This window comes from Oryctolagus cuniculus, chromosome 3 (assembly GCF_051225735.1).
Source record: "Oryctolagus cuniculus isolate XC-2025 breed Fujian yellow rabbit chromosome 3, ASM5122573v1, whole genome shotgun sequence".
NCBI lineage: Eukaryota > Metazoa > Chordata > Mammalia > Lagomorpha > Leporidae > Oryctolagus > Oryctolagus cuniculus.
The window spans coordinates 100,382,856-100,397,354 of record NC_142869.1 but is presented as its reverse complement, the minus strand read 5'-3'; the positions used below and the strand labels follow the sequence as shown (position 1 = coordinate 100,397,354).

Genomic DNA, 14,499 nt, shown 5'->3' with positions numbered 1-14,499 from the left:
CTGGCTGCACCACAGCACCAGTCCCAGGAGTTTCTTAAATACATTAAAGGCAGAAGTGTGGTGGAATGAGAAGGCCATGCCAAGATGGCCGTTGGCAACAGAGTCTGCCTGGCAATAGGCTGTGATTGGATGGCTTCAGAAACTGCCTGGCAACAGGGTGTGATTGGTTAGAGCATAGACCGTCCCTTGACCGGATTGGCTGCCTTGGCTTTATAAGCTGTTGTAGCAACTGAAATAAACGAGTCTGCAGGCTGCTTGTCTCAGGCCTGCTTCCACCCAAAACCTGGGGTCTGTGTGTTGACTCCGTGCCTCCTGCCCCCACCACGCTCCCCTTCCCAGAAACTAATCACTGCAGCATCTGGCGCCCAACATGGGGCTCAAACCCATGACCCTGAGATTAAGAGTCTCATGCTCTACCGACTGAGCTAGCCGGGCATTGCTACCTTGTCTGCTGTCATGTCATTTTCACTGTCGGAGCTCTCTCTCCCTAAGTCATCAACTGTTGTCTGTGAGACAGGGACCTGGAGTGTCAGGCTCTTATCACTCACAGATTCACTATGTTTGGTAATCTGCTCAGGATTCTGAGAGGGGGGGTATCTTTCCTATGTTTGAGCGCTTAACAGCAGCACGCCACACCAACTCTAGCCAAAGCAAGGACACGCACAGCACTGCTGCCATACATAACAAAGCGAATTCCTAGCACCTCATCGGCTGATGGCATTATGAAGGGGGTCCCCTACCTTAGACGAACAGACAGTGGTGTATCAGATCTTACATATGTCCTGTGCTTAGGGGGGACATTGATTCATTAGGTCAAGGCCGTATGCCCTTCACGGTGTCTCCGGAGCATCACCTCTCTCTCTCGAGTGAGGGAAGATGACTTGGTTCTGAATTCTGGGATGATCAGTCCCTTAGGTGGATTCGCCGGGTGAACTGAAAGTAAAAGGAGGAGCCGAGAAGCAGCGTTACACTTCTGGGCGGTGTGTGCCTAACCTGGGGTCACTTAGACCGAGGACAAGGACAAGGAAAGAGGTGTAGGAGGGGGTTCTGTGCTCACCCTCACAGAACCGAACAGCACACAAACACCGAGGGGCCTACTTGCCGAAATCCAGGGGGGACCTTGCCGAGTCTGACACACTGTCTCTCTCTCAGTCACATTGGCGCACCAATGAATTGAATAATCATTGGGATCATTTGTGACTACTTTCCAAAAACTGCAATAATGGGTGTAAAGAAATTTGTGGGAAGATTATTGGGAAAGTCTTAGGAATATACCAGCTGTTTGATAAATACACCAACAGGAGTTTCAGTCAGCTAAACTATGGAACTAATATATTTTTTCTGATTTTGGAATTTACAGAATAGAATCAATAAATAACTCAAGGAAAAGCAGATAGATATAAATATGAGGAATTGGTACTGATTACTTGACTTCTGTGTTTGGGAAAATATACTAAGAAACAGGAAATTTAATGTATTTCCTCTTTCAACTTTCCCTTTAAAATGTCTGTACAATTTTTTTTTTTTTTTTAATGCAGAAATACCGAGGATGTCAGCTCAGGACTTTAAGAGGGTTGCTCTTCCTCTAGAAATTGGACAGTGATGTTAAAAGTACACATTTGGTAAACAATATCACTCTCTGGATTGAAGAAAGTTCCTAGAATTACGTTTTCCATTTATATAAAAAGGTTTCAAGATCATGAGTGCTCACTGTGCAAATGAAGTATAAGCGGGAGTTTCAGAACTACAAATAAGCAGCAAATGAGGCACCTATTTCTGTGTGGGAACAGCAATGCCACTGAATTAAAGAAACAAAACAATAGTTACAAAATAATGGGCTCTCATCTCTAAATTCTGAACTTTACCTTGTAAATGACAATGAAAGCCAGCACTATAGTAGGAACCAGGAAATCTAGTGTTTAATTGCAGAACTGTTAAAATGGCACTGGGCAAATAATTTTGACCTTCACTTTCATTTTCTGAAAACTGAAGACAATAATATATATGTGACTGAGTTATTTGAACAGTTACATGATATAATGAAAATGAGTGTGTATGGTACATGTCTGACTTCTAGCTGGGAATTTTTTTTTTAATTCCTATTTTTATTTAATGAATATAAATTTCCAAAGTACAGCTTATGGATTACAATGGCTTCCCCCCCATAACGTCCCTCCCACCCTCAACCCTCCCCTTTCCCACTCCCTCTCCCCTTCCACTCACATCAAGATTCATTTTAGATTCTCTTTATATACAGAGAGCAGTTTAGCATACATTAAGTAAAGATTTCAACAGTTTGCTGGGAATATTTTTTTTTAATCTAAAGACACTAGGTGCATGAAGCAAAAACACCACAATAGGAAAGCTCTTAGGGTTTTAGTTAACAAAATAAATGATCATTTTGATCTCATAAAATCTGTAGAAAAATATGGTATAGCAGTGCCACACATTAAAAATAAATGGGGTGGGGGGAGCAGCACAGTGGCACAGCAGGTTAAAGCCCTGGCCTACAGTGATAACATATCATATGGGCACCTGTTGAAGTCCTGGCTGCTTCACTTTCATTCCAGCTCCCTGCTGATGTGCGTGGGAAAGCAGCAGAAGATGGCTCAAGTGCTTAGGCCTCAGTACCCTTATGGGAAACCCAGAAGAAGCTCCTGGCTCTTGGCTCCTGGCTTTGAATCAGCTCAGCTCTGGCTGTTGCAGCCATTTGGGGAAGGAACCAGCGGATGGAAGACCTTTCTCATATGTACTTTTCTCTGAAGGGAGGAGAGAACTTCCACTTTGCTTAAGTCCTTGGCTAAATATTGTCAAAGACTGTGGACTCAAAAGGCTTCCATAGTCTAGCAGCTCTTGTTGAAAGCATAGAGTGATCACTGATGTCATACATAAGAGTGTTAATTGTTAAATTAACAACAAGAATCACTGCACATTTACTTCTCATGCAGGACCTGTCCTCAATGAGTTGTACTATGAGAATAAACTGTAAAATTTGTTCTCAAACAGTTTTTATATTTTGTGTATGTGTGCCAATTGTTGAAATCTTTACTTAGTTTAGAGTTGGTTTTCTGGGTATAAAGTTAATTGAAACTGAATCTTAATGGAGAATGGGACTGGGAATGGGAGAGGGAGGAGGAGGTGGGATGGGAGTGGTGGTGGGAGGGTGGCTATGGTGAGAAGAATCTCTATATTCCTAAAGTTGTACTTAGGAAATTGTACTAATTAAATAGAAGGTTTCTAAAAAATAAATTAAAAAAGACCTTTCTCTCCATATCTACCTCTCTCTGTGACTCTGTCTTTCAAACAAATAAATCGTTTAAAAAATACATGGGAATGGGTTTTACAGCACAGCAGGATAAGCCACTACTTGTGATGTTGGCATCCAATATTGGAGAGAAGGTTTGAGGAACAGCTACTCCATTTTGAATCTAACTTTCTGCTAATGTATCCAGAAGGCAGTAAATGCTGGCTCCAGTACACGGGTTCCTGTCACGCACACAGGAAACCCTCCTGGTTCAGCTTGGTCTAGCCTTGGCAGTTGTAGCCATTTGGGCAATGAATCAGTGGATGGAAGATTCATCCCTCTCTCTCTCTCCCTACCTCCCTTCTCTCACTCTGCCTTTCAAATACATACATACATACATAAATATTTAAAAATTTATAATGCTAGTATGAGTGCTTGGTCTATCAATTAAGATTCTTCTTTGGATGTCCATATTGGAGTCCTTGTGTTCTTATTGGCTCTGCTCTGAATTCCAGCCTCCTCTAATGTACCCTGAGATGCAGCAGATGATGGGTTAACTATAATTTCCCACTATTGGCTGTAGCCTGGTTCAGCCCTATTTCTGGCATTTAGGGAGTGAACCAGCAGATGGAAAATCCTTTTTTCTTCTCTCTCTCTCTTTGTGTGTGTGTGTGTGTGTGTGTGTGTGTGGTGTGACTATATATATCCCCTCATTTTACTTTCAAAATAAATTAAAAAATTGAAAAATTAAAAATGAGATGCTAATTACCAGTATTTTCTATATGGACCATAACTTTTTAATGCAGTTGCATATTTGGATGTTTCGAACAATACAGAAGCTGCAGCTCCCAGAATTTCTAAAACCACAGTTCCTGGATTGGGTGGGAATATTTTTTAGTAGGTACTGCCCAGATATGTAAATATATACCTTGGTTGAGAACAGTAAATGACATAGGAAGATGTTAACTGTAGTACAGTATAAAAATGGGGGGGTGATAAAACTGAAGTTGGGAAAGCTGTAGGACGCTGGCAGTGTTATGATGACATTTGGATAATTATGAAAAATTTAGAAATGCAATTGTAAATCTTTCCTTTTCAATAAAAGGACATGGGTAGAAGAGGAAAGGGACATGGAGAGAATAACTGACAGCATATATTATGTTATAAAGTGACTCAGTTGCGGAACTGATTGCAACAAGTGATTGTGCCAAAAGATATTCAATGTAGGCTTTCATCTGCCAGATTAAAATTAGACTAGTATGTGTTCTAGGAACTTTATGTACACACAAGATATTTTATTCAGTAAATCCCTGTTTTGTGCTCCAAAATCAGGGAGGCCTGATGGGAAAGCCTAGATGACAATTACCATTTCTGTCTTTAAAAGTTCAAGGAAGATTTCCTTGGTGACAATTTCTGGTTTTGTCAAGAGGCATCAGAGATTGATGATAATTGATTGTTTTTACCTTCCAGGGATCTTATAGAGATTATCTGCTGTCTTGAGAAGTTTACTACTCTCCACATAGCCAGGAATGTTAGTAAGGTGAGTACTGTGATGGCCAGCACTGCGGCTCACTTGGCTAATCCTCTGCCTGCGGTGCTGGCACCCTGGGTTCTAGTCCCGGTTGCAGTACCGGATTCAGTCTCTCTCGGTTGCCCCTCTTCCAGTCCAGCTCTCTTCTGTGACCCGGGAAGCAGTGAAGGATGGCCCAGGTCCTTGGGCCCTGCACCCGCATTGGAGACCTGAGGAAGTACCTGGCTCCTGGCTTCAGATGGGCGCAGCACACTGGCCATGGCGGCCATTTGGGGGGTGAACCAGCAGAAGGAAGACCTTTCTCTCTGTCTCTCTCTCTCACTTCTAACTCTGCCTGTCAAAAAACAAACAAACAAACAAACAAGGTTGAGTACTGTGTCAATTCCAGCAGACTGCACAGTACCCACAAGAGTTCCAGGAAAGCAAAGCTATATTCAGCTTTAGAAGAGGAAAGATGCAAAGACATTAAAAATCATTTTAGAATTGGGAGGTCCCTAGCGACTTTTTCTTGGGTCCCCCTATATTACTAAGAAGAAATATAAACATCTAGAGAATTTAAAAAATTTTTCTAGCTTACATAGCCAGTTAGCAACAGAACTGACACTAGATTCAAGATGCTGTGCTAATTTTGCAATCCAAGACCGCATTACTGTTACACAACATTACTTCTCCACTAGCATAAGAAGATGAAAGGTAAGAAAATGAAAGAAAGTTGTTAAAGCAAAATGAGTTTTTAAATTAAGCATTTAAGCAAGCCAACAAGCACAATGTCCGAACACTGGTATTCCATAATAGCTTGAATATTTCAAGAGAACTTCCTCCACATTAGAATATGTGGCAGGTTGATTGACAGGGTTATTACAGCACTGAGACATCCCTAACAAGATCAAGATTTAAATAGACTATATGGCGATAATTATGTGTCAGTGGCTAATGAGGCATTCTCTATTCTAAAGAGGAATCAATTCTAGGAGTCCTTAATAGTTCTGATAAAATTGTATGTTCACACCAAAACTTATTTTAACTTATTCTGCAACTAGTATGATTTTATAGGTAAATATCTATTTTATCACAGCCATGGATTTTTCAGTGAAATATCATTTTGTTGAGATTCAAACTTTGCTTAGATTTGTTTAGATCAATCTTTGGACTAACTGTTATCTGATCTACAATCCAGCTTTTTATTTTTTATTTTTTAAAGATTTATTTTATTTATTTTTTTCAACTTTTATTTAATAAATATAAATTTCCGAAGTACAGCTTTTGAATTATAAGAGCTTTTCCCACCATAACCTCCCTCCTACCTGCAAGCATCCCATCTCCCACTCCCTCTCCCATCCCATTCTTCATCAAGATTCATTTTCAATTATCTTTACATACAGAAGATCAACTTAGTATATACTAAAAAATATTTCAACAGTTTGCACTCACAAAGACACACAAAGTACAGAGTACCATTTGAGTAGCAATTCTACCATTAATTGGCATAGTACAACACATTAAGGACAGAGGTCCTACATGGGGAGTTGGTGCACAGTGACACCCATTGTTGATTTTTTTTATTATTTAATAAATGTGAATTTACAAAGTGCAACTTTTGTATTGTTGTGGCTTCCCCCCACCAACATCCCTCCCTCCCATGGCCCTCCCCTTTCCCGCTCTCTCTCTCATCCCACCCTTCATCGAGTTTCATTTTCAATTACCTTCATATACAGAAGATCAACTTAGTATATACTAAGCAAGGATTTCAACAGGCTGCCCTCACACAACTGCACAAGGTATAGGGTATTTTTTTGACTAGTAGTGTTGTTTTTAAGTTTCATAGTAAAACACATTAAGGACAGAGATCCTACGTGGGGAGCCTGTACCCAGTGACTCCCGTTGTTGATTTAACAATTGTCACTCTTATTTATGACATCAGCAATCACCCGAGGCTCTTGCCGTGAGCTGTCTAGGCTATGGAAGCCCCTCGAGTTCACCAACTCTGAACTTGTTTAGTCAAGGCCATATCACAGTGGAGGTTCCTTCCTCCCTTTGGAGAAAGGCGCCTCCCTCCTTGAGCTGTTCCTTCTGCTGGGGTCTTGTTCACCAGGATCTTTCATTTAGATTGTTTTTGCCACCGTGTCATGGCTTTCCATGCCTGTGAGACTCTCATGGGCCTTTTAGCCAGATCCGAATGCCCCAAGGGTTGATTCTGAGGCCGGGGTGCTGTTTTGGGCATTTGCCATTCTATGAGTCTGCTGTGTTTCCTGCTTCCCCCGCAGGATCATTCTCTCCCTTTTAATTCTATCCTTCATTATTTGCTTACACCGGTCTTATTTGTAAAATCTTTTCTACACTTACCCTATCTTTTTTGATCGGTTGTGTACTTATACTTATCACTTTACCAAGTGTGCTGGCAATGGTACATGCCTCCTTGATAAGATACAATCCACCTTACATTATTTCCTGGCCAAAGAAAGACATTAAAAATATTATTAATGTCAATACAGCTTCAGGGAAAGATGGCAGCAATGACACTGGTGTGACTGTTGTTGGCAGGTAAATCTGATATCCATATAAGGGCCTTTTGTTCCCGCAGTGATAACGTGATTGGTCAGTCAAATTCCCAAACTGTCCATGTTTCATGACCTAACTTTCACCTGTCAACTCTTTTCAATCTGACTTGTACCCATAACAATTCACTAAATTGTTTTCACTGAAGTCTCAATATCTTTGCGGCTTTCATACTAACAGCATATTTCATTCAACTACTCTGTAACATTTTTGACATTTTCTTCTTCAAAATCATTTCCTTCCTTGATTTCTATGAAATTTTCTTTGTTATTTTCTTTATTCTGTAATAGCTTCTTATTTCCTTGATTCACTTCTTTCTTCCAATATTTATATACTCATGTTCACAGGTTATAGTAATTTTTTTCATTTACTTTTTTATTTTTACTTTATGCTTTCTAGTTTATTATTATTTCCGCATCTATGGGATTGGACATTTTTCATGATTTCTGAATAGTGTAATTATAGTATAAGTCAATCTCTCTCTCTCTCTCTCTCTCTCTCTCCATAACAATAGTTGGATAGATAGATATACACATGCAAACACACACACACACACACACACACACACACGGGTACTTTAAGAAGTTTGTGGGAAAACAGAGGTAAATTTATTGTGTTGAAATTACATACACATATATCTCCTTTAGAGCATCTTTAGAGCAGAGTTTTGTTCCTAAACCATTCATGTTCACCTCTACTCCCATGTCACTTACATTTTCTGTCATAGAGAATGGCTTTTATGCACTCATCAAACCAGACACCTAAAGCCATCTTAGTTTTATTTGTGCCCTTCACCCCACATAGATCAAATGAACAATCATTTTAATATTCATTCCATTTTGTAAATATAATTCATAAATATCCTTTATACTCTGCAGCCTCTGCTATCATCATATATCAAGTTCTTATCTCTGGTTATTTAGATACCAAAATAACCTTTTCCTAATTTTATTTTCCAGCTTATTCCTTTCAAACTGCTCTTCTCCATTACTGCCATCATCAGTATGTCTTCCATAAGGAAAGCTGAGTGAAATGCCAAAGCTCAGATCCCAGGGTCATGGCATTCATTGACCTCATTTTCCTCATCTGCAACTACAAAGAATGCCAGCTATTAGAATTAGTGACAGGGCCGGCGCCATGGCACACTAGATCAATCCTCTGTCTGCGGTGCCGGCATCCCATTTGGGCGCCAGGTTCTAGTCCTGGTTGCTCCTCTTCCAGCTATCTGCTGTGGCCTGGGAAGGCAGTGGAGTATGGCCCAGGTTCTCTGGCCCCTGTACCTGCATGGGAGGCCCGGAGGAGGCTCCTGGCACCTGGCTTCGGAAAAGCGCAGTTCCTGGCTCCTGGCTTTGGATTGGCGCAGTTCCAGCTGTTGTGGCCATTTGGGGAGTGAACCAACGGAAGGAAGGCCTTTCTCTCTGTCTCTCTCTCTCACTGTCTGTAACTCTACCTGTAAAATAAATAAATAAAAATCTTTAAAAAAAATGAATTAGTGACAACTGGATCCCTTGATTTCTAGCACCAGAAAGAAATGTGGCAACCATCACTTCAATTTCCTCAATCTATGGGCATGGAAATAGTAAAATACCCATTGTTTGCTCATGGTTACAGAATGATTTAATTTAAAAATAGAAATAAATTGGCCGTCTTCTCCCTCCCAGTCCAGTGTTCACTCAGTATTCAGTGTGCCTACAGAGCTTTGAATATATATATATATATATATATATATATATATATATCATGTTAAAGATGTATTGAAGAGGATATTTTCAATATCTCAGGATCAAATAATACAAATCTTGATTATTGAATAATATCCATATAAGAAAATTCTCTGAGTTACTTACATTAAGCTGTCAGCTGCATTGTAGTCCAGCAACTTTTGTCTTTCTGTTATGTTTAACTTTTGCCCAGTGGATTCCATAGCATTACATATATCTTTGCCCAGTAGACTCAGTGAAAAAACACTGGACAAGGTTTTCTGCCTAATGAGTGGAGCATGCCTGAGGCATACAGGGAGAGGATCTAGGGATACATGACCCCGCCACTGGCTGTTTTGGGGTAAGATGCACTTTCTCTGTTCCCAAGGCTAGAACAAAGAAGGCTGTTTGACAACAGACAATGTTCAGGGTTTATTATTCTCATATTTTACTACCAGGGATAATCAGTGTATGAAAATAAACCTTCATTGCATTTACAAATAACAAGCAATACCCATCACCAACAGCTACCTGTAGGAAATAGGAAAATGAGAAATGCAGATTAATGAATAATTCACCTAGAGTTTGCACTGACTACCTTTTTGAGTGGTTATGTTTCTTGATACTAAATACACTCTTTCTTGCCAATAGACAAACATGTGCTATTGTATTACTTTCAGCCAAAGCTGCTAGAAAACCTGTTTATCCTAATAGATTCAAAGTAGAGGTATAACTTCAAAGATTGTAAAAGTTAGAAAATTCTTAAATTTGCCTTCTTCATCATTCTCATTATTGCATTAATCATCATTATCATGATCATTTTTGCCATTATCATCCATACTATTTATTTAATAGTTACTAGAAGTCTTTTTTTTTTAATTTATTTGACAGGTAGAGTTATAGACAGTGAGAGAGAGAGAGACAGAGAGAAAGGTCTTCCTTCCGTTGATTCAAGTCAGCCAAGTGAGCCACGACGCCGGCCCCAGAAGTCTGAACTACTGTGGTTTAATTACTTATCTCTCTCTGTCTCCACACTCCAATACTGAAGTGGTTGTTTTTTGGAAAAATAATAGGCCACTTTTAGAGGGAATTTATCTTAAGAAAACAACTTCAACTCTATGTGTTGGAAGATGTACATTATCAGATCTTATTGCTATAAGTTTAAAATATTTAGAAATGAAAATGCAGAAAATGAATGATTACATAAAATATGGCACATTATCATAACAAATTAACATCGTCCAACAATTGTGAAAATTTCTTAAAACATGAATATATTCCCATGATAAGTGGTAAATGAAAAATGCTGAAGACTTATGCCTGTACTAAATACAAAATCATTAAGTATTGGATATTTATACAAAGAACATAGGATAATGATATGCAGGGAATATATTATGACTGCTTGTCCTTTTTAATTCATTTATGACATTATTAAAATAAAAATTTTGCAATAGTACTCAAAAAATTTAACTGATGACCTTATAGTTAAATGAGGTGATTGGGGCTGGCACTGTGGCTCACTTGGCTAATCCTCCACCTGCTGCACCGGCATCCCATATGGGCGCCAGTTCTAGTCCCGGTTGTTCCTCTTCCAGTCCAGCTCTCCGCTGTGGCCCAGGAAGGCAGTGGAGGATGGCCCAAGTGCTTGGGCGCCTACACCTGCATGGGAGACCAGAAGGAAGCACCTGGCTCCTGGCTTCGGATCGGTGCAGCGCTGGCTATTGCGGCCACTTGGGGGGGTAAACCAATGGAAGGAAGACCTTTCTCTCTCTCTCTCTCTCTTTCACTGTCTAACTCTGCCTGTCAAAAAAAAAAAAAAAAAAGGTGATAAACATATTTTAAAAGATTTATAAAAACAAGTGAAATTTATAAAAAAGACCTTTTCTTAACAGTATCAATTCTTTCATCTTTTCAGAGATGAAGAAAATTAATCCAAATATTGTTTAGTTTAAGGTTTTCTGTTCTTTTTTTCTAGTGTTATTTGTTAGTATTCTTGATTTAGAGATTAAAACTCATCAGTGTACTACAACCAGGTGATGGAAATCATGACTTCAAAGTTTATAGAGTATTGAATTCATTGAAATAATATTTTACATTTATAATTTTCATAAATGATTTATTACGTGAGAAGGGTTTGTTTTATGTCAGTGGAGTTTTATTTTATTTTTTTTTTGACAGGCAAAGTGGATAGTGAGAGAGAGAGAGAGAGAGAGAAAGGTCTTCCTTTTTCCGTTGGTTCATCCCCCAATGTCGGCTGTGGCCGGCGCACTGTGCTGATCCGAAGCCAGGAGCCAGGTGCTTCCTCCTGGTCTCCCATGCGGGTGCAGGGCCCAAGGACTTGTGCCATCCTCCACTGCACTCCCGAGCCATAGCAGAGAGCTGGCCTGGAAGAGGGGCAACCGGGACAGAATCCGGTGCCTCGACCAGGGCTAGAACTCGGGGTGCCGGCGCAGCAGGTGGAGGATTAGCCTATTGAGCCATGGTGCCAGCCGAGTCTTATTTTGAAAACGTTCATTCTACTAACAATTGAATTGAAAAGGTGATATAATAGGGGCTGGCATTATGGCATAGTTTGTTAAGCCACTGCTTGCAATGCCAGCATCCCATAAGAGGGCCAGTTCAAGTCTCAACAGCTCCACTTCTGATCCAACTTCCTCTAATGTACCTGGAACAGTAGCAGAAGATGCCCCAAGTATTTAGACCCCTGATGCTCACATGAGAGGTCCCGACAGAGTTTCTGGCTTCTGGTTTTCACTTGGACCAGACCCAGCTGTTGTAGCTATCTGGGGAGTAAACCAGCAGATGCAATATGTCTCCCTTTCAAACTGATAAATAAATGATAAAAACCGAAAAGGTGATATGATAGCTCTTATAAAATGCAAATCCATAGAACTGATGCCTATAAGTTTGGGTTGGGCATCATTTACAAAAAGTTTATTTCCACAGGGGATCTTCAGGTACTTAGAGCTTATACATTTTCCCAGACCATTCCAGTTGTGTACATACAACTTAGGATCAGATTATCCCTGTATAAATTCAGAACAGATGTATTAGAGAGAAAGACTTACTGGTATTAAGTGTAGCAGTACTAATACGTGGAGATCTTTGGAACACAACATCAACTGATGAGGGAACCCAGATCTACAGCTTTAAGTAAGTCATCTGTGCAGGTACTACAAGTACTAAGTCATAAATTTTCATTTGGAGAACATATGCATCCCCATAATGCACTACTGCTTGTATTTACTAGTAAATTTCTGATGTAATGCAAAGGGAAAAAGAAGTCAGCCAAACCATCCTAGTCTCCTAGTATGGCTCTTTAAAAAATGTTAGGTAAATATAACTAAGGCTAAAAACAATCCTTGAGAATCTTTATTTTCTGAGCAGTCTGATTTTTATCATATCCGTTCTACCTGCTTTCTCAAGTGCTTTTTTTATAGTAGGTTTATTGACATGTAATTAACATAATATAAGAGTCATCCTTTGTAAGTAAGTGTGCAGTGTTTTAGAATTGAAGTGTAATTTCACAAATTTGTGAAATTCTTATAACTAAATTCAATTTTTTTCCATTTTTTTCAAATAGAAATCACTACCCAAGGGCTAGCACTGGGGCGTAGCAGGTAGATCTGCTGCCGGCGGTACCGGCATCCCATATGGGTGCCGGTTCAAGTCCCGGCTGCTCCACTTCCTATCCAGCTCTTTGCCATGGCCTGGAAAAGCAGTGGAAGATGGCCCAAACCTTTGGGCCCCTGCCCCTGAGTGGGAGACCCAGAAGAAGCTCCTGGCTCCTGGCTTCGGGTTGGTGCAGCTCTGGCTGTTGCGGTCAATTGGGGAGTGAACCAACAGATGGAAGACCTCTCTCTCTCTCTCTCTCTGCCTCTCCTTCTCTCTGTGTGTAACTCTTTCATGTAAAATAAATAAATCTTGAAAAAAAAAAAAGAAATCACTACCCAGTTGCAGTCACTCCCTATTCTCTTTGACTACCAATCTCTAGCAATCCCAATTGTACTGTTTATTCCTCTGGATTTGTCAGTTCTGGCATTTCACACAAATTGAACTCTACAATATGTGTTCTTTTGTGACTAACCCTTTAATTGACCATATTTTTAAGTTCCATCCATGTTTTAACAGCTAATAATGCCCTATTCCTTCTCAGTGTCACCTAATGTGATGCTTTCTGTATGCGCTATGTTTTGTATATTCATGCATCCCCTGTAAATATTTAGTTGTTTTCACTTTTTGTCTATTATGTTTATTTCTGCTATGAACTTTCATTCATAGGTTGTTTTGTGAACTCTTAATTTTTTTAAAGATTTATTTTATTTATTTCAAAATCAGAGTTACACAGATACACAGAGAGAGAAGAGGAGGCAGAGAGAGGTCTTCCATCCACTGGTTCACTCCCCTATTGTCAGCAAAGGCTGGAGCTGTACCCATCCAAAGCCAGGAGGCTGGAGCTTCCTCCAGGTCTTGTACATGGGTTCAGGGGCCCAAGGTCTTGGGCCATCTTCTATTGTTTTCCCAGCCCATAGCAGAGAGTTGGATCGGAAGTGGCAGCCTAGACTAGAACTGGCGCCCATATGGGATGCCGTCAATGCAAGCTGTGGCTTTACCTACTATGCCACAATGCCAGACCCAATGAACTCTTGTTTTCATTTCTCTTAGAAATAAACATAGGAAGGAATTGCTAGGTTATATGGCAACTATAATTCACTTTTTGAGGAATTGTCAAATTGTTGCATAAGGTGGCTACACAAATTTTCAATTCCACCGGCAGTATATAAGGAACCCAGTTTCTCCAAGTTCTCATCAACACGTATTTGTGCATTCACTTTAATTATAGTCATCTTGGAGGGGGTGATGCAGTATCACATTGTAGGGGATGGCGCTGTGGTCTAGTAGTTGAAGCTGCCACCTGCAGTGCCCGCATCCCATATGGATGCCAGTTCTAGGTCCGGCTGCTCCACTTCCTATCCAACTCTCAGCTATGGCCTAGGAAGGCAGTGGAGGATGGCCCAAGTCCTTGGGCCTCTGCACCCGCGTGGAAGACCCAGAGGAGACTTCTGGCTCCTGGCTTCTGGTCAGTGCAGCTCCTGCTGTTGCGGCCATCTGTGGAGAGAACCAGCGGATGGAAGACTTACCTCTCTTCCTCTGCCTCTACCTCTCTATAATTCTGCCTTTAGAATAAACAAAAAAACTTAAAAAAATTGTTGTAATCTTGTTGTGTATTTCCTAATAACTAATGATGTTAGGCATATTTACATATGCTATTGGCCACTTATCTGTATGTTTTCTTTAAAGAAATTTTCTAGTCAAATCATTGTAACATTTTAATTTGTGATGACTTTTTATGATATAGTTTAAAGAATTTCAAATAATATTTTATATATAAGATACATGTCACATATAGTCTCAACAAATTTATGCTCCCGATTTGGGCTTTTTATTTTCTTGGTCGTGCCCTT

General features: G+C 40.0%; 1 non-coding gene across 1 annotated transcript; it reads right to left on the bottom strand.

Annotated features, from left to right (window-relative positions):
* Nucleotides 1-362: 362 nt before the first annotated feature.
* On the bottom strand, nucleotides 363-435 carry TRNAK-CUU (transfer RNA lysine (anticodon CUU)). The gene has a single exon. It is a non-coding gene; the product is annotated as a tRNA-Lys (tRNA).
* Between the last annotated feature and the right edge of the window lie 14,064 nt (nucleotides 436-14,499).